The sequence below is a fragment of the Phaenicophaeus curvirostris genome, chromosome 19 (assembly GCF_032191515.1).
Source record: "Phaenicophaeus curvirostris isolate KB17595 chromosome 19, BPBGC_Pcur_1.0, whole genome shotgun sequence".
NCBI classification, from domain to species: domain Eukaryota; kingdom Metazoa; phylum Chordata; class Aves; order Cuculiformes; family Cuculidae; genus Phaenicophaeus; species Phaenicophaeus curvirostris.
The window spans coordinates 4,963,940-4,983,025 of record NC_091410.1 but is presented as its reverse complement, the minus strand read 5'-3'; positions in this window follow the sequence as shown (position 1 = coordinate 4,983,025).

Here is a 19,086-nt window from a genome sequence, read left to right as displayed (position 1 = left end):
GCTCACTGGGATGCTCGGTGCCTGCATCCCCCTCTCCTCCCCCAGCTTGGGGCTCACTGGGATGCTCGGTGCCTGCATCCCCCTCTCCTCCCCCAGCTCGGGGCTCTCTGCGTGCTCCGCCCGGCCCCGCGGGAGTTAAAGGAGAGGAGGAGCACCCGGCCGGGGCTCGAGGACACCGGTGCCACCCCCGGGACCGTGTCCTGCCTCCCACCTGCCCGCGCATCCCCGCTTGGCACCGCGGCGGCTTCTCCTGCCCTGCCCGGGGGCACCGGGCATCCTTCCCAAAGAGCCGGAGCAGCGCGACCCCGGGCAATGGGGACCCCTGGTCAGCAGGACATGGGACCCCCGGGACAACCGGGGACCAGTAAGAAAAGAGAACCCTGAGCAGCTGGGACCTCTGGCCAGAAGGACATCCAAGCAATGAGACTCCCAGACAATGACAGGGGACCCCTGAGCAATGGGGACCCTCGGGGGCAGCAGGGGACCCCTGAGCAATGGGGACCCTCGGGAGCAGCGGGGGACCCCCGAGCAATGAGACCCCTCCAGGCCAAAGGGAACCCCCAGGCAGCATGACCCCCTGGCAGCAGGGACTCCCAGGCCAGCGGGGACCCCACTGTGAGCCAGGCTGCAGCGAGGGGCACAGGGCTTCTGGCACCTCCTGCACCAGTCGCAGCCCCCTCTGAACCCTGCAGCCCTTTCAGTATCTCCATGTTGGCAGTTGGGAGCAGGGGCAGCTGGAAAAGCCCTGACCCACCAGTGAGGAACCAGGCAGGGATCCCAACCAGGACATACGCAGGTTAGGTATCAGCTCCAACCAGACTTAGTACCTTATACCCTTGTCCTCTCAGCATCCCTCTTTGCCCAGGGTGGCCAGTCTGGCTGAGCAGGGAATCAGGTCTCCGTGATGCTGTAGACCACTTGGGTTTGATGGGCTGGGGCTTGCTGCAGCTCATTTCCTAAGTCACAGCTCCTGGGCTGGCCAGGGCACCCAGAGGTCTAATCCCCAGGTAACTGAGCACCTAAGGGTTTTATGGAGTTGAGCCTAGCAATTACAAAGAACCACAGTGTGGTGGGGTTGGAAGGGTCCTTGGGAGCTCATCCAGTCCACCCCCCCTGCTCAAGTGGGGTCACCTCAAGCCGGTTGTACAGGAGCACATCCAGGTGGGTTTGAATATCTTCAGAGAAGTAGCCCCCACCCCTTCCCAGGGCAGCCTGGTCAGTGTAGGTATTTTTGCTACCAGCAGGTAGCTCCCTTGAAGAAACCTCCCCTTCCAACCAGGCAGCCTTCCCTGGGTGGGCAGGACGCTGCTCCTCTCTGCAGAGAAAGTCCTTTTTCTTCTGTTTATTTATATCCATCTCACTGTAAACTCACCCGCCAGCAAACGCCTGCTGTTCGTACTAATAAACACGGCTCTTTGGCCTGTGCAGAAGCCGCTGGCTGGGCAAACATATGTAGATGGGGGATCTGCCCCAGCCTTTCCCCAGCTCTTCTATAAATCCTCAAGCTCCCATTGAGTTTGTTTACATGGCAGCTTGTAAGCAGAGCAGCTCCTGATCTAGGAGAGACCTAAGCCAGAGACCCAGAAGTTCTTGCACCAGTAATAATGGGCACGATGATCCTTGTGGAAGTTCATTTCATATCACATCTAGACTCTGCCCAGGAGAGGTCTGTTCATAGCATGGTTGAACAAGACTGAGCTACAGCCCAGGAAGTGTCCTTTAGCAGTAGGAAGTTTTAGGACAGAGATACAAAGAGAAACAGCAGCACTTTTGAGATGGAAGGGAGTTTCTCTGCTAATGGACTGTATAGTATAGTACCTGTATTGTTATCTCGGCTGTCATCATTAGGGTTCAGAGTTAACGATCTATACGAGGCAGTGGAACAACTTAGCCTTCTCTGAGCTTTCTTCCAAGTAATCTGCTGTCCATGCTGTCACTGCTGATGTAATACATTAGAGCTTTCATTGGATGTTCTTCACACTGGAAGGTCTTCACAACAGTTTTGCCATGAAAACTCAGGCAGAGGACCACTCCTGCAGGACCACTCTGCAGAGACACCCAAATCATAGTCCAGTGCTGGCAGCCAGACCAGGGTGAGGGGAGGAGAGGGAGCGCTGGAGTGTGATGGATCCATTTCACAGGTGGCTTTCAGAGGAAGACCTACATGCCGGCTGTGCTGTGGGGCCGGCCGTGTGACAGGCAGTTAGATAACACTGTCTGCCAGAGGAGGAATTTCCTCCTCACCAACTCCACGCAAGGTGAGTCTGTCCCATCAATGCCATGAGCTGAGAGCATGCCACAGCAGAGGGGTCAGCTCCATCCTTTGAGCCATGTGGTCCAGGACAATGAGCAGGTTGATGGCTTGGAGCATCAGTGGGTGACATGGAGGTGGCACAGCCGTGCTGACAGCAGACAGCTTGGGTTGCCTACAGTGGCAATCCCCCATGGGCGTGCGAGCAGCCAGCATGGGTACGTGGGGTGATTTCATGCCCATGCCTTGCAGCTGCCCTTCCCGTCTGCCCACGGACACTGCAATTCTCCACGTGTCACGGCAGCGGTGTGGCTGTGCCAGTGGATGCTTAAGCTTTGCTACAAAAAGGGAGATCGGGGGTGTCCTGGGGGGTTGTTGGGGAGAGGTGGGCTGCTGAAGTTGGATCTAGCAGCAGCCTCCTGGATCCAGACAGTTGCTGGGGACGTGACCCAGCACGTCTATCACTGCGCATGCTGCACTGGGTTTCCACCCAGCTTCAGCATCTCGGCACCACACGGTGTGTGTATCCGACAGATTGTTTAAACCACTGAGGCAGTAGACGAAGGCAGAGGCTGGAGGATCAGGGGCTGAAGCTGTGTGGGCGGGAAGGGGGCTGTCAGCCTGCTCCAGTGCCTGTGACACGCGTTTGGTGTCACCCAAGTGGGAGAGCTGCGAGCCGGGTGAAATATGAGCTGCGGGTTCCTGGCCACAGCTGGAGGATTTCGTCCTGCAGCCTGGCTGCGTTCCCTCTCTGGACAGGAGGGGCAGGTCGGCAAGAGCCACTGCGCATCCCAGCACCAGCTACATGCAGCCGCACTGCCCTGAGCTGGGCCAGATGGACCTCAGGACAACCTCATGGCCACAGAGCTTAGTCCTGGCCATGCTCAGCACCGGGGTGGCTGCTTGGGAAACACCATCCTCACAGCACTGCCCGCTGTCAGCCTGGCTCCGGGATGCAGCCAGCAACCATGCAGGGTGATATTTCCTCCTAGTCCTTTCCATCTCAGTTGCTCCTTAGGTGCTGGAAAGGTTAAATGTCCTACCCCCAGGGTCCAGCCTGATTTTGTGCCTCATGCACCCCGCATTCATCCCTATTTATTGATCATCACAGCATATCATCTCATTCCCATCTACAAGCCCAGCCTGGATCCATGGAGCCTGCAGCAGTGGAGAAAATGACGAAGGGCTTGCAGGCTGTGGCACAGCCCTGCTGAAAAAGCACAGGGCTTTCCAGTGCTGCAGCAAAGGAATTACCCAAAACTGGGATGCCAGTGCTACTGTGAGGTGGTCAGATAACTGCTGGGATGCTTTGAGCATGGTACAGTGTGGATTCCATCCCAGATTCCCATGCACTTATCTCAGCTGTGCTGGCGTGCAAGGAGGGAGTCTTAAGGTTACAGTGTCCGTGTGTAAAGGATCAATTTGCGCTGAATTCTGGGGTACATGTGTGCATGGATGTGTGTGAACATTTGTAAGCGCTCACATGAAGCCAGGACCACAGGGCAGTGTGAGCTCTGCAGCAGGACGCTCTGCGAGTGAGATGCACACTACCTGAAGACCACAGTCCCTGCCTCAGCCTCACCCCCCAGAGCATCACCAAGCACTGGACGACTGGATGAGTTGGCCAGCCGAAAGTCTCTGCTGGGCCCTCTCCTCCTGCGCTGCCATGCCCTCTGCTGAGCTGCACCGAGACCCAGCACCCAAGAAAATTCCTCCCCCATCTGTGGGATGGGGAGCAGACTCAAGTCTATCCCCAAGATACTTTAACTTCATGGAAGAAAAATAATCAGAAAGCATAAAGGAATAAAAATGATCTTTCATTGCCTGCAGAGTCCCAGGTTACCATCCAAGGGAAGGCACAGGAGCCCTGGGTTCCTGCTCAGCACCAGGATGCAGACTCCAAGGTCTCTGGTACTGGAGTCTGTAGGAAGCACAGATGGGAACCCCAGTCCTGGGGGGCAGTGTGAGGGCTGGATGCACCAGTCATAAAATCACAGAGTCATGTAGTCATAGAATAGTTTGGGTTGGAAGGGACCTTAAAGATCATCCGGTTCCAACCCCCTGTCATGGGCAGGGACACCTCCCACTGGATCAGATCACTCAAAGCCCCATCCAACCTGGCCTTGAACACCTCCAGGGATGGGGCAGCCACCACTGCTCTGGGCAACCTAGGCTAGGGCCTCCCCACCCTCATGGTGAAGAAATTCTTCCTTATGTCTAGTCTAAATCTGCCCCTTTCCAGTTTATACCCATTGCCCCTCACCCTATCACTACAAGCCTTTGTGAACAGCCCCTCCCCAGCTTTCTTGTAGTCCCTTCAGGTACTGGAAGGTCGCTGTAAGCTCTTCTTAGAGCCTTCTCCAGGCTGAACAACCCCAACTCTTTCAGCCTGTCCTCATATGGGAGGTGCTCCAGCCCTTTGATCATCTTTGTAGCCTCCTCCGGACACGTTCCCACAGCTCCATATCCTTTTTATGTTGAGGATTCCAGAACTGGACACAAAACTGCAGATGTGGTCTCATGCCTTAACACATTGAGTAGCCTCTTCACCTCATGTCTGCCCTTCCTGGAGGTTACAAACACTTCCCAGGGGAGCCCGAGACACCCAGCCAGTGGTGGGGGACACGGGGAGGCTCTCCTGCATGAGGATGCTCTGCCCAAAAGCCAGCTCTTTCATTTGGTCACAGGAATGGGGCATGTAGTGACAGGACAAGGGCAAATGGCGTTACATTGTAGGGGGGAAGATTTAGATTAGACATTAGGAAGAAATTCTTCATGATGAGAGTGGTGAGGCCCTGGCCCAGGTTGCCCAGGGAAGTTGTGGCTGCCCCATCCCTGGAGGTGTTCAAGGCCAGGCTGGATGGGGCTTGGAGCCCCTGATCCAGTGGGAGGTGTCCCTGCCCATGGCAAGGGGGGTGGAACTGGATGGGCTTTGAGGTCCCTTCCAATCCAACCCATTCTATGGTTCTATGATTCTATGTCCAATGCCAGCAGCACCTGCCCACACATGGAGGGTGAGGGAGACCCTGGAAGCATTGCAGCTGCTCCTCTGCAGGGAGACAGGGCCATTAGGGCTACCTCCTGGCCTCAGTGTGGATCGCACGGGGCCGGGGGCACTGCGGATACAGCCCGCACTGCGCTCCCCACACTATTCTTAGGAAGGGTAAAGTTTATACAAGAAATTTAAGCTTTAAACCGAGGCACCATAAATAGTCTATTTTTCAAAGGCTTCAAGTCAGTTGTAGGCTCAGAGCCAGAGCCAAAATTTGGCAGCTGTCTTTGTTTAATGATTAATTAAAATGAGGTAACAAAACGAGACATATCTATTAACGAGGGTATTTGCCGCGTCAGTAGAGGATTCCAAATGGCTGATTTTTTTTCCCCCCTTTTTAATCTGAAAACTTCTCATTAGGAAAACAAGCTCTTCCTCCATCCAGAGCCGGGCTGGGTGGGAAGGGCTGTGCAGTGGCCCTGAGCCCTGGTAGCGGGAGGGGAGCAGCAGGCAGGCACGGCTTTATCTTTATGGTCGTTTTCCTTTAAACAAAGCGATCCGTCCACACAACGATTTTTCCAGTTTGGAAATTTTATTAGACCTTTAAGTAAACTTCAATGGCGAGACCCTTGGCTGTGACGGAGGCAGGAGAGGGAAGGGCTGCGCGTCCGCTCTATGTCGGCCTTTCTCCAGCGGGAGCCATGGAATAAGAGCTAAAACGGGAATGCTGGAGGCGAAGGGGCATTTTCCAGGCTCTTTTTTTACCTGTGCCAGACAAACAGGGCCAAACTCACATCCCCACCCTGCCTTGGATGAGCAGCATGAGGTTTTCTGGGCTAGGGATGTGGGACCAGACAAGGTCACAAGGAGGATGGCGCAGAAGGATGGAGCCCAGGAGGACTGTTCCCATTCACCGTGCTCCCAGCTCATCCCCTGACACTGGGTATGTTTTCTAGCTCAGAAAACCAAGTGGAGCACGGAGCTGCCTCATGTGGGAGGTGCCTGAGAGCAGAGGAGGGTTTAATGTGTGCAGAGAGTCCAGTGGCAGCATTTAAGGGGGGTGTGTGAAACAGGTTCACCCTCCCTAAGGCTCCAGAGATGTAGCCACATGGGAAAGCACCCAAGTATGAGGAAAAGGGAAAAACATCCCAAAATAGTTTAGTCTTGTTTTCTGTGCTGAGACGCCCAGACAGGGTGGGAGTTCTGGTTGTGTCTGAGCTAAAAATTACAGTAAATAGAGCAGTGGCTGCAAAGCCCCATGTTCTGGATAAGAAGGACATGTGCAAATGCCATCCATCAGGGTGAAGACATGTGGGCAAGGAAGGCCCATAGATAAAGAAGGAGGGGGATGGAGTTCAGCGAGTGTTGTGCTGAGGGGTGAGTCCTCAATCACCAGCTGAAGCGTGTCTTCTCCTCAGAACATTTCACAGGACAACAGGGAGTGAGGGGAAGCAGCTTTGCGTGTAGGGACTGCTCCAAGCAGAGACAAGACCCCAGCATCCCTCTCCACACACAGGTCCAGGACCACCAAGTCCACCTGAGAGCAAAGGGGAGGCTGGTTCTGCCCCGCTGGCCAGAGAGAAGAGCAGTCAAGATGGACCTGTTGGGGCTGCCCTCCCCTCTGCATGGCTCTCCAGGCTCTTCTCAGCCTCTAGTGAAATCCCTGGATAAATACCGAAGCCTGGTTTTTGGAGGCAGTGATAGGGATGATGGGGAGTCATCCCTATACCTAGCAGAAAGGTCCTGGGCATTTATTCCAGTGGGAACTGCTCCTGCAGCACATGAGCCATGTGAGGATGCAGGGCTGGAGGGAGGCAGACTCAGAATGGTGGAAGGCTCCTCCTGGGAGGAGCAGTCACCCGGGGAGGAAAACAGTGATGCTTCTCATGGATGCTCCGTGGCCCACTTTAACTGTACAGGGACTGTCCATGCCAACCACCAGCTTCAGGATCCATAGTGGGTCCTAGGATGGGTGAGCCGGTGAAAACCCAGCTGCGACTCAGGGTCTTGGACTGTCCAAGCTGCAGCTGGAGATAAGCTTGGCCCAAGGATGAGGGTGGAATTGGAGCTGGTCCTGAATATGGTGCTATCTTCAAGCTAGGCAGGGTCCCATCTCACAGACCTCTGGAATGCAGTGTGGGGATGGTTCTGGAGCTGGTTCTGCTTCCTGGAACAGGGTCCCCTCTGGAGCCTGGCCCTGAGCGAGGGCCTGGGCGAGGGGTGCCTGAGGTGGCACTGAGGGCACCGGTGGAGGAGAAGGAGGGTGACTGGGTATCCAGAGGGTGAGAGCGCAGCACTGTGGGCTGTGATGGAGCAGACGGGATCTCCAGCACTGGCTGAGTCTGTAGCGGCTGCAAGTGCTGGGCAGGGGTGTGGGGTAGGGAAGGAGGGGGGCAGCAAGGAGAGGAGAGGGGCAGCAAGAAGGGAGAGAAGAAAGGAGGGGGGCAGAGCAGCAAGGAGGGGAGTGAGGTGACAGGGAGGGGTGCAGGGCAGCAAGAAGGGATACAGCAAGGAGGGGAGAGGAGCAGCAAGGGGGGGCTGGGCAGCAAGGAGGGGGGCAGTAAAGAGGGGGGCAAAAAGGAGGGGAGTGGGGTGACAAGGAGGGGTGCAGGATAGCAAGGAGTGGTGCGAGGGGGCAAGGAGGGGAGTGTGGCAGCAAGGAAAGGGGCAGCAAGGAGGGGGTTAGCAAGGAGGGGGGCAGCAAGGAGGGGGGCAGCAAGAAGGGGGCAGCAAGGAGAGGGGCAGCAGGGATGGGGCAGCAAGGAGGCAGCAGGTCAGGGCAGGGGCTTCTCGGGGCGCTGCGGGCTCGCAGCGGGAGCGCGGTGCCACCTAGGGCCGGTCCGGGGCTCCTGCAGGGCGGGGACCCGCGGCTCGGGGCAGGCTGGGTCCGCGCGAGGAGGCAGAGGTCAACTCCTCACCGGGCATCCTTGGTGGGCGATGAGGCAGTATGTGGAGAGGACTCAGTGCCCGGGTTTGCGCTGGGTCTTGCAAGGCAGATCTTGGAGAAAGCTCCACGAGTACAGCTGGGGCTTTCTCGACTCTTGGTAGCTGAGCTAAGGGCACATACGTCAGGTCTTCAAACAGTGTCCCAAACTGCATGCAGCCTGCTTCCTAGAAGCATAGAAAAGGGATCATAGAATTATAGAATCACCAGGTTGGAAAAGACCCACCGGATCATCGAGTCCAACCATTCCTATCAAACACTAAACCATGTCCCTCAGCACCTCGTCCACCCGTGCCTTAAACACCTCCAGGGAAGGTGACTCAACCACCTCCCTGGGCAGCCTGTTCCAGTGCCCAATGACCCTTTCTGTGAAAATTTTTTTCCTAATGTCCAGCCTAAACCTCCCCTGGTGGAGCTTGAGGCCATTCCCTCTTGTCCTGTCCACTGTCACTTGGGAGAAGAGGCCAGCTCCCTCCTCTCCACAACCTCCTCTCAGGTAGTTGGAGAGAGCAATGAGGTCTCCCCTCAGCCTCCTCTTCTCCAGGCTAAACACTCCCAGCTCTCTCAGCCGTTCCTCATAAGGCCTGTTCTCCAGCCCCTTCACCAGCTTCGTTGCTCTTCTCTGGACTCGCTCCAGAGCCTCAACATCCTTCTTGTGGTGAGGGGCCCAGAACTGAACACAGGATTCAAGGAGCGCTCTCACCAGCGCTGAGTGCAGAGGGAGAATAACCTCCCTGGACCTGCTGGCCACGCCGTTTCTGATCCAAGCCAAGATGCCATTGGCCTTCTTGGCCACCTGGGCCACTGCTGGATCATGTTCAGTCGCTGTCAACCAACACCAAGCATGCTGGTGATGAGGATGCTGTGGCTGGACATCAGTCTGGTCCACGACACCTTCTTGTGCCATGAAGTCTTCTGCCTGTCCTTGGGCAGATCAGGCAGCCTCCCTGCCCATGCAGCTCGGAGGCTTCTCCACGCGAGCAGACTGAGCCTTACCTGCTATCTCAAACTTGGTCCTGAAGGGCCCGTCAGGCTGGTTTCAGTTTGGTGAGGCTTGGTCTTGGAGCTGGAAGCTCATAACATTGGCACAGTACTGGCTCTGAGCAGTGTGATCAGACCCAGAACAATCCTCGGTGGGTAACACCAACCTCCTGGGTCATACATTAATAAGTACAGACGTGTCTTGAGAAGAGAAAAGCAGAGCACAGCACTAAATCCTCCTAAATCAGAGACATGGACTGTTTTCTATATGCTTGCAATTTGCACCTCCTTCATCTGTAAAGCGAAAAACTAACGAAGGAAAGGCTCGATCAGGGCACACAGAACCCCAGGGCAGCCTAGGAGCGATGGATCATAGAATGAATCATAGAATGGTTTGGGTTGGAAGAGACCTTAAAGATCATCCAGTTCCAACCCCCCTGCCATGGGCAGGGACACCTCCCACTGGATCAGGTTGCTTCAAGTCCCATCCAACCTGGCCTTGAACACCTCCAGGGATGGGACAGCCACAACTTCCCTGGGCAACCTGGGCCAGGACCTCACCACCTTCACAGGAAAGCATTTCTTCCTAAATTCTCATCTCAATCTCCACTCTTCCAGCTGAAAACTGTTGTTCCCCTTTCTACCCCTGCACTCCCTGATCAAGAGCCCCTCCCCTACTTTTCTGGAGCCCCTTTCAGTGCTGGAAACTGCTCTGAGTTCTCCCCGTAGCCTTCACTTCTCCAGGCTGAGCAAGCCCAACTCTCTCAGCCTGTCCCCATATTGGAGTTGCTCCAGTCCTTGTATCATCTTCGTAGCCCTCCTCTGGGCCTGTTTCAACAGCTTGATATCCTTTTTATATTGGGGACTGGACAGCAAGGGGCTGGAGGAGGAGGAGGCTCCTGTGAGGCTGAAGCTGAGGCTGCCTGCATGCCCTCTCTGTGTGGTGGTGTATTTCCAGGTGTTTGGCTTTCCTTAGCACTGATTCTTCAGCAAACTTCCTGGTCTCAATCCAGTTTCTACTCTCTGTCCCTCTGAAGGCTCGTCCTCTCCACTGCAGTCATTGGCGTTCTCTTCAGTCCCAGCTTCATGAAGTTTTGACCTGGAAAAGCAGAGTGCAGGGCATTTCCCAGTGCACCCCCTCAGGTTAATGGCTGTGACTGGGATACGCAACATGCCTTGACAGAGGTGTTTTTCCACTTCTGCATGCTTTCCCCTGTCCCACACTTACACACTGCAGTTTGCTGTTCATGGTAGGTGGGAAAAGCCTCAATTTCTACATTTCAGCTGCCCTGTGTTCTGCTGCAGAAAGGGAAGCTCTATTCCTGCTCCTTCACTTACTTAAACCACTGATGAATTCAGCTCAATGATGCTGGCTGGGTTTTCATGTGCCATGGACAGATGATGAAAAGTAAATTATATGAAGAAGGACCGTGTTCCTTCTTAAAACAACAGGAATTGATTTAATTTATAGTTTGACAGCCAGAACTAAAAATATTCTAGATCCTCTGCAACTGGGTGCTGAGTGTTTGCCTTCCTTTTATCAAAGGAACAGAAAGCAATATCCCCCCACCAGGCGTGACTGGGAGAGGGAGATTTGCAGCGGCAGGGGGTCCGGCATAGCCACACATCTGCTCTCCCAGCAGAAACAGGACCAGGAGGGCTGTGGGAGATCATAGATAAGAAACGTAAACTCTTTTTAATGAAGCTCCCAGGGTTACACCTTGATGTTCGCTCCCTGAAATCATTCGAGATTCACTTCTTCCTGTGGCCCAAGGGATTGGTTTCTCTTTCCCCATTAGCTGGCTGTATTCGTGCTCATTTATTTTCTGTCTCTTTGATGGTTTTCCTGGCTAAGGCGGTCCCTGTGATACCCGGTGCCACTTTGTGAACATTTCCCCACTCCTCTGTCAACTATTGCCATTATTTGTTGGTGAAAAGCAAGGCTTTTTTCCCAGCAAAATGCCACTGATCTGAGGGATAAACCACCTGCAAGTTCACCTCCTGGGGTAATCCTATCAACTACCTATGTTCAAATTCGGCATTTATGGCAAAATCAGCATTATCAAATGTATTCCTTCTCCTGGATTCCTTAGATATCTGTTCTTGATTATTCTGTGTTGTCAATAATGATGATTACTGTATCACTCAGAAACAGGAGGTAGAATCCACCACTGTGGGTCTGCAGAGACAGACTCAACAGATTTAAGAGAAATCCTTTGAGCTTTTGCTTTTGGTCCTGCATGTTGCAATGTCAAGCAAGAGGGAATCCTCTCTGAGCCCCTGCTGTCCCATTGCTTCATGCAAACCATTTTACAGTCTTCCTGCGATGCACTAGGTGATTTAGGGCTTTGTACACATGGAAGGTAGTCTGAGAAATCTTACAGGGAGTGAGGTTCACTCAGGAACCTTTGTTCATTCCCTGGGGATGCTAGAGGAGAAGATTCATGGTTAATTGAATGAGATCCACACCTTCTGGGAGCTATAGGCAATTGTGTGAGCTGAAAGTCTGCTCTGAGGATGGTGTTTGTGACACTATGGCTCTAGTGTCATCTCTCTTTTGTTCACTGTCACATGGGAAGTCTCTTCTCTCCACGGTACATTGGCTCTTTCTGAGGGTGCAGGCAGAGAAGAGCGTTTCTATGGGGAGGCTCCAGCCTTGTCTGTATTGTGTGGTACCAGGCATAACCCGGGTGGGCTGCCCCATGGAAGTCAAACCCACCTTAACCTGCTGCTGCCACGCAGATTAAGTCCATGGGATCTAAACTGCAGCAAAAGGATGTGTCTTGGTTTCTGTATTTTCTCTGTTGATTTAGTTCCTTGTTGTGAATACTTCTGCAGTCCCCTGGTCACAGCCAAGGCAGAGTTTGCAGTTGGATGAAGCATCCTGTGGAGCATCAGGACAATATGTGCAACTGACAATCGCAGCACTGCTTCTACCCCAGAGAGGCTGGGGCAAGACCTAAATGGAGCTCAGGCTCTGCACTCCCTGTGATGGCTCAGTCAGAGAGCACAGGTAGTGCCCAGAGGTCTCCACACCATGGCTGGTTTCCCTGCATCCCCCATCCTCCAAGTTCTATTTATAATTGTTAGGACAGAAGCCGCTAGATGCTCCTGCTCTCTGCTGGGCCATGGCTAATGCTACTCACCACCATGCTGAAAGGTTCAGTGGCACTTGAGTTTTCCTCTCTTAAAGATGCACAAGTGAATAACCAAGGTGCTTTTTGATCTTTGTTTTGGTAAGACCTAGATGAGGTGTGCTGGCCTTTCTGCTGTGTCTCAGTCTATACGAGATGTGACCAGGGCACACAGAGGGTAGCACAGACCAGGCAGGACCAAGGATGCTTCTGCTCTGCAAGGTTCTGCCTGTGATGGTGAGGGCAAGGGTGTGGGAAAAGCACAGAAGATAGGGAACCTTGTCTTCACGTTTGCTGTCAGCAGCATGAACACGGAACAGCCCAGGGGAATGGCCTTTATATTTTGAATGTCCCTCCAAGGGGCACACTGGGGACTGGAGGATGGACACCTGCTAGCAGAGAGGAGATGAGCAGATGAGGTGCTGGATAACCCATCTGGAAGACAGCGCCTGAGAAGTAAGACACCACACAAGGATACCCACACCAGATAAGTGTCTTGTCAGATACAAGCATGGACCTTGTAACAGCAGGAAAGACTTAGGGATATCCATGTGAGCTCCCACAGCATTCCCTGTTTTCTCTGTCACTCTCCCATCAGCACAGTTCACCCACCAATGCTCGTGACACCAGGTAAGACATGGTCTCATCCCTGATGGGGCAGGGAAGCCTCTCATCCCTTGCTACATCCAACCCTCCCAGGTGCTGAGCAAGCACCACGCTCTCCACAGCCCTGCATCCCAGCTTGCTCACTGGTGTCGAGCCCCAGGCTGCTGCAGTTTCTGGCTCAAGCACTCTGTTTTCCTGGCTGCTGTCACTGCAGTCTTGACAGGCAGTTGGCAAACTTCTCATCCTTATATGTTATGTTACAGGCTGCTACGGCCTGGGCTTCATTGCTGAAAAAGTAAAGTCACTTCCCCTGCAGGTAACCATTGTTTAAGGACAAATAGCAGGTATTCACACCCTTTTTAAGATGTGATAGCAATTTTGTAATCCAAACTGGCATGAAGGCAGATGCCGCTATCAACTCCCTTGCTCAGTCCCTTTAGACTAGGAAATTATGCCATTTTTGTAAGACATCAGGATATCCTGCCTGTTCCAGGGACTTGCCAGGCTGCAGTGGAAACCTAAGTTGCTGAACAGCTACGAGCTCTGTGATGAAACAGAAGACTGAATGCGGTGATGTGGGTAACTGATGGTTTGTGTAGAGATCAAGGGGGGAAGGGGAATGAGAAGAGGTAACACCATAAACAAGAGGGTTCAAAGTACTGGACAGCCAAACCAACCCCTGTGTGCACTCTTGCCTGCACAAGCTTATCCCAAGCTCTCTAATAACTGCTTTTTTGCATGTCATCTGCTCCACTGCTCAGCAGGGGCAAGTTCAGCTATGGGCTTGCATCTGCAGCTAAAGGGATGCTGCACACTGCTGTGGGGTCAGTCAAGGAGCAGTAGGAGCAGAATGAGCTCTGGGTGCTGTTCACCCAGTCTCCTGTTCATCTGAACAAGACTCCACAAACAAAGAAGAAAACGGTTCTTCGTAATGCAGTGCTGTGAAGTGCCAGGACATCCCCGAGCTCTCGTTAACATTACTCAGACATCCAGTGCAAAAGAAGAAATGCAATGTTTAGAGCAAACTCCCTGCTTCGCCCACAGCCACCTCAAGAGCTTCTTCACCATGATGGCTTCTGCACTGACCTCGGCAGACAGCACATACACTGGAGTCTCACTACTGAAAAAGCCTCCTTCTGCAACCCAGAATGGCCTCAGCTCTTGGCTCTGACTCTGTATCCTACTCAGGAGACAGTACCTCAGTTCCTACCAGCTCTCCGCTGTGTCAGAACCCCCTCACCTGGATCACCCCTGCTGTGCCTTCAGCTTAGGCAGGATATTCCAGGCACTTGTCTGTTTGAGATTTGATTTTGCTCAGTTCACCTAAGCTGATCTTGTCTCTGAGGTGGTGGTGGGGCAGGCAGGAGTGTGCCTGGCCCAAAGGGTGGCAAGAAAAGGTGTCTGGGACAGCCTTGTCCTGGAGCTTCACTATTCAAGGTAATGCTGTGACCTGCAGGGAAGTCCCTCAGGCTGTTGGCGTGATGCTCCTGACCATGGTTTTCACTGCTGAGCTAGAGTCCTGCTCCACACTGGGCCAGGTCTTGAAACACCTTAAGGGCAAAGCTTGGGACCAGAACATGCTCTGTAATGCTACACCAGTTCCGTACAGAGAACATACACACTGAATACCAGACAAACTCTGCCAGCTACATGCCTCACAGCGCCTCTTGTCTCCCAGTGCCTCCTGCTACAGCATGGCATCTTCATCCCTGCACAGCCACGAGCAGTCTCTTGAATGGCAAAGCTCCTGGTGCCTCGGAGAGAACCTCTCGTCTGAGAGCAGGACATCATGGTTATTGCTTTACCCTCGAGGTCTTCTATTTTTTCACTTCTTATCTTGCCCAGAATGATTAACTTTACAAGCAACAAATTGCACAAGAAGCCTGAGCAGGACACTGACCCATCTGAACTCTTCATACTGCCCTGTGCTGTCTTCAGTCTGCATGGAAACCTGCTTGTCTAATAACACTCCAGACTACAGAGGATAATGGATAATCAGGCTAACGTACAGTCTGCATTAGCAAATGAATCGAAGCATCAGTATCACCTGGGGGAAGTCTCAGGGATGCTCCTTTGTCAGTCTGTGGTATCTGTCAGGATATTACTTTTAAATCTCTCTTACTGCATGGCTGATGTTATCACTTTGGCTGAATTAGTTAACCAAACTCTGCATTATCATGTGTTATTTAAATATTAGTGGACCAGACAGGGTGCATTTCCTCGCAACCCTCAGGCAGCACTGATCTTATAATCACTCTCCAAGCTGGGGCTGATTACTGCATGTGATATTCACAAGCTGGAAAGATGAGGCATTCCAGGGAAATTAGACTGCAATTTAGCAGGTATTATCAAAGGGCCAGAAGATGTGTTCCAGGAAATCAGAACTCTGCTTCACACCCATCCCTGGCCTCACAGAGGTTCCGACTGACTGGGGCTTCCCAGATCACTGATGGTCGCTTGGAGGCAGCTCAGATCAGCGCCAGCTCTGCCTGCAGGAGGACACTGGGACAGGCCACGTCTTATACAGAGCAGACAAAGATCATGAGCACCAAAAGAACACACAGATAAGAGGCTGCAAACCAGCTTGGCCTTTCCCTGCTCAGGAGGCAGGTTTGGATCTCTGTAGACTCAATTAGAGCAAAGACCAACCCCGTGGCCCCTTAGCAGGCACCTCTGACGGATGCTGCTCCTTGCTGCAGCACCAGCATGTTCCTGACACCCTCCGCAGACACCGCTCACAAGCATTGTCCCACTGCCTGGCATAGACTTGAGCCCTGCTCCAGAGCACGACCTCCTGCACACAAAGAAAGCTTGAAGGGCAAAAGCCACTGTCAGTCTGTTCTTGTAGCACTACATAAGGGATTCTGAGAAACGTGGGGATGTAATCCCCACATCTCTGCACAATTCCTGGTCCTCATCATAACCCAGGCAAAGCTCACTGCTGCTGCACCTCAACAGACCACAGCCATTACTCCAGATGACAGTTTTCAAAGGAAATCTGAATCACGGCAAGAATAACGTTGGCAAAATGCATGAGTCATTCACTTTAAAGTACTATAGGGACTAAACTCTGGGATGACCCCACTTCACCAACAAATCCATTAAGCCAGGGCCACTCTAACGCCCCAAAATGACCAAAACTGCAGAATAAAAGATGTTTCCTCCTGAACCATGAGCCAGTCTGTGCAATTTCACCCCAATATGTGAGCTGCCCAGACAACATTGCAGCAGGAAACACAAAGGACAGTTGTGTGCTTTTGTTAGCATGGACTTCATACTGGATTCAGAGTTTTTTATTTACTCCCTGTGAAATCCAACAAGTAGTTTTGTCACTTTACAGTGTCTTAGTGAGGTCACAGCTCTGAATCCTAGTCTGTGCACACAAAACCCAACCAGCAAAGGTGAGCAAAATTGCCAGGATTCATTAAGGTAAGTAAAATACCACACATCATCTTATTTCATTGGCTAAAGAAACATTGGCTGGAAATCCCAAGCCAGCTGGTCAGAACCCTAAAAATGCTTTTGGACTCTCAAAGGTGTAAAAAAAATTGACTAAGCACCAAAAAAAAAAAAAAGGCATTTCCATATGCCCTAATTATGCACCTGAGCAGAACATCACTGACACAGGGAAGAAACAACACAGCAGCAGGACAGGGATGCGCAGATAGAGCATTCACCTTTAGGAAACTTCAACTTCTACTAGGATTCAATTTAAGACTTAAACTGATGTTTCCCTTCCTATGTAGCTACAGGGAGCAGAGCCAAGTGCCCAGAGTGTAGGACTGTAACGTGTAAAACGTGTGGGAACAGAGTTTACCATTTGATGAAACAAACCCTTTATTTCATCCAGAAGTGGGGAAAACCAGGGAAAATGACCATGCTAATGTGAGCTATTGTGAAGAGATGGGAGTCAGAAAGCAGCGAGACAGTGAGTTATAGATTTAAAAAAAAAGACTGATGGAACAGCTGTAAACAACCATGGAAAGATCTAGAGGTTTGGACAGGTCCCCAGTCAAAAGTTCTTGCTTGGATCACTGGAAAAGAAAGGGAAGAGCATTGGCACTAAGAATAAAGGGAGTGTTTGGAAAGCAAAGTACTCAGAAAGATAAGGTTTGCCTTTGGAAGAAAGGGAGAAAAGGGATATTGATGATTAGGGTTGTTTACGTTGGGTTCCAGTAAAATTTAGTGGTTCTTTTTGAAGCAAATAGAAAGCCTGAGAGAACTCAGAGTGGGTTTAGAGAGCTCAAAAATAAACTGAGCCATGGCCTGGATCGGCTGGTGTTTGTAAACAGGCCCTGAACAAGGCTTGTGTGGGAAAGGAGCTTGTGAGCAATGGGGAAACGGTGAAAAGGAGACTGGAGATCACAGTCTGGGTTTGGAGGGACAGACTCCTGCTGTTACTGTAGATGTCAGTCAAAATAAAACATTTAAAGACTCTTATTAGTTTTAGAAAGCAGGCATTCTTTATTCAGCACCAAGTGTGTGTGGGATTGGCTCATCTGAAGACACATGAGTACTGGAGCATTCTATCTTCTCATTACATGCAGATGTATCTTACTTCTGGGAAAAGGCTTTAATCACACTATTCCTCCATACACTGGTATACTCGTTACACTTGGCACTTCTGCTAGGAGGGTCTCCCTGGGGACATTTAGGAATTGGTTCTAAGTATCTTTTTGTCAAATTAGTCTATTGAGCATGCGTGGTTAAGCTGATGTTGTCCACCATGTCCCCTCTTCAAGGTTGGTCTCCCTAAGCGGGCCAATTCTGGGTTTCCAGTCACAAACTACTCTTTTCTTTTGATTTACACAAGTCAAGCATAAAAGAATGCACATTACTCTAAGCAATCATTATTATATATGGATACAAATCTGTGCAAGCTACCACTGCTCACAGCTGGCTCAGCTCCCAGGGCGCACAGAGATTTATCCAGCTCAGTCCTGGCTGCTGCCGAGAAGAGGGACCACATAGCCCTGCTGGGTACTGACCCAGAGCTTCATCATCCTCATAGCAGGCCTTCCTTCCTGATCCAGTGGGAGGTGTCCCAGCCCATGGAAGGGGAGCTGGGACTGGATGGGCTTTATGGTCCCTTCCAACCCAAACCACTCCATGATTCTATGATTCCACCGGCTGCCACTTCCCAGCATGCTGAGATAAGCCTGGCTGCAGCTCCACCACCACCTCCTTGCACCTTCTGCAGAGCCACCAGGCCCCAACAGACCCCCTCACCCATGGCCTATCTTGTCCTGTCCTGTCCTGTCTTGCGCTCTTCTGTCCTTTCTCGTCCTGTCCTGGCCCGTCTTGTCACAGAATCATGGAATAATTTGGGTTGGAAGGGACCTCAAAGCCCATTCAGTCCCAACCCCCCTGACATGGGCAGCAACATCCCACCAGATCAGGCTGCACAAGCCCCATCCAACTTGGCCTTGAACACCTCCAGGGACGGGCCAGCCACAAATTCCCTGGGCAGCCTGTTCCAGTGCCTCACCACTCTCATGGTGAAGAAATTCTTCCTTATGTCTAGTCTAAATCTGCTCTTATTCAGTTTATATCTGTTCCCCTTTGTCCTATCACCACAAGCCTTTATGAACAGTCCCTCCCCAGCTTTCTTGTAAGCATCTTTCAGGTACTGGAAGGTCACTATAAGATCTCCTCGGAGCCTTCTCTTCTTCAGGCTGAACAAGCCCAACTCTCTCAGCCTGGCCTCAGATGGGAAGTGCTGCAGCCCTCTGATCATCCTTGTAGCCTCCTCTGGACCCGTTCCAACAGCTCCATCTCCTTCTCACGTTGAGGATTCCAGAACTGGACACGGGACTCCAGATGAGGTCTGACAAGAGAGGAATAGAGGGGCAGAATTACCCTCCTTGACCAGCTGGCCACCGTGCCCTGGCCCCCCAACTCCTGTCCCACCCCCCCCTTGTCCCCCGCCCCCCTGCTCTGCCCCCGCCCCCGGTCTGCCCCGCCCCTCCAGGCCCCGCCCCTCGGCCGGAGCGCTGCGCGGGGGCGGGTCACGATTGGCTGAATCAAGTCACGTGAGAGCGGCCGGTTGGCCGAGCCGGCGCTTTATGGGCGGGCCGGCTGGGGAGGGTCTCCCTTATGATTGGCTGATCTGCGTCACGTGGTGAGGCCGCCGGCCTGGCCGCTGCGCGCCGATTGGCGGGCGTGGCCGGCGGGCGGG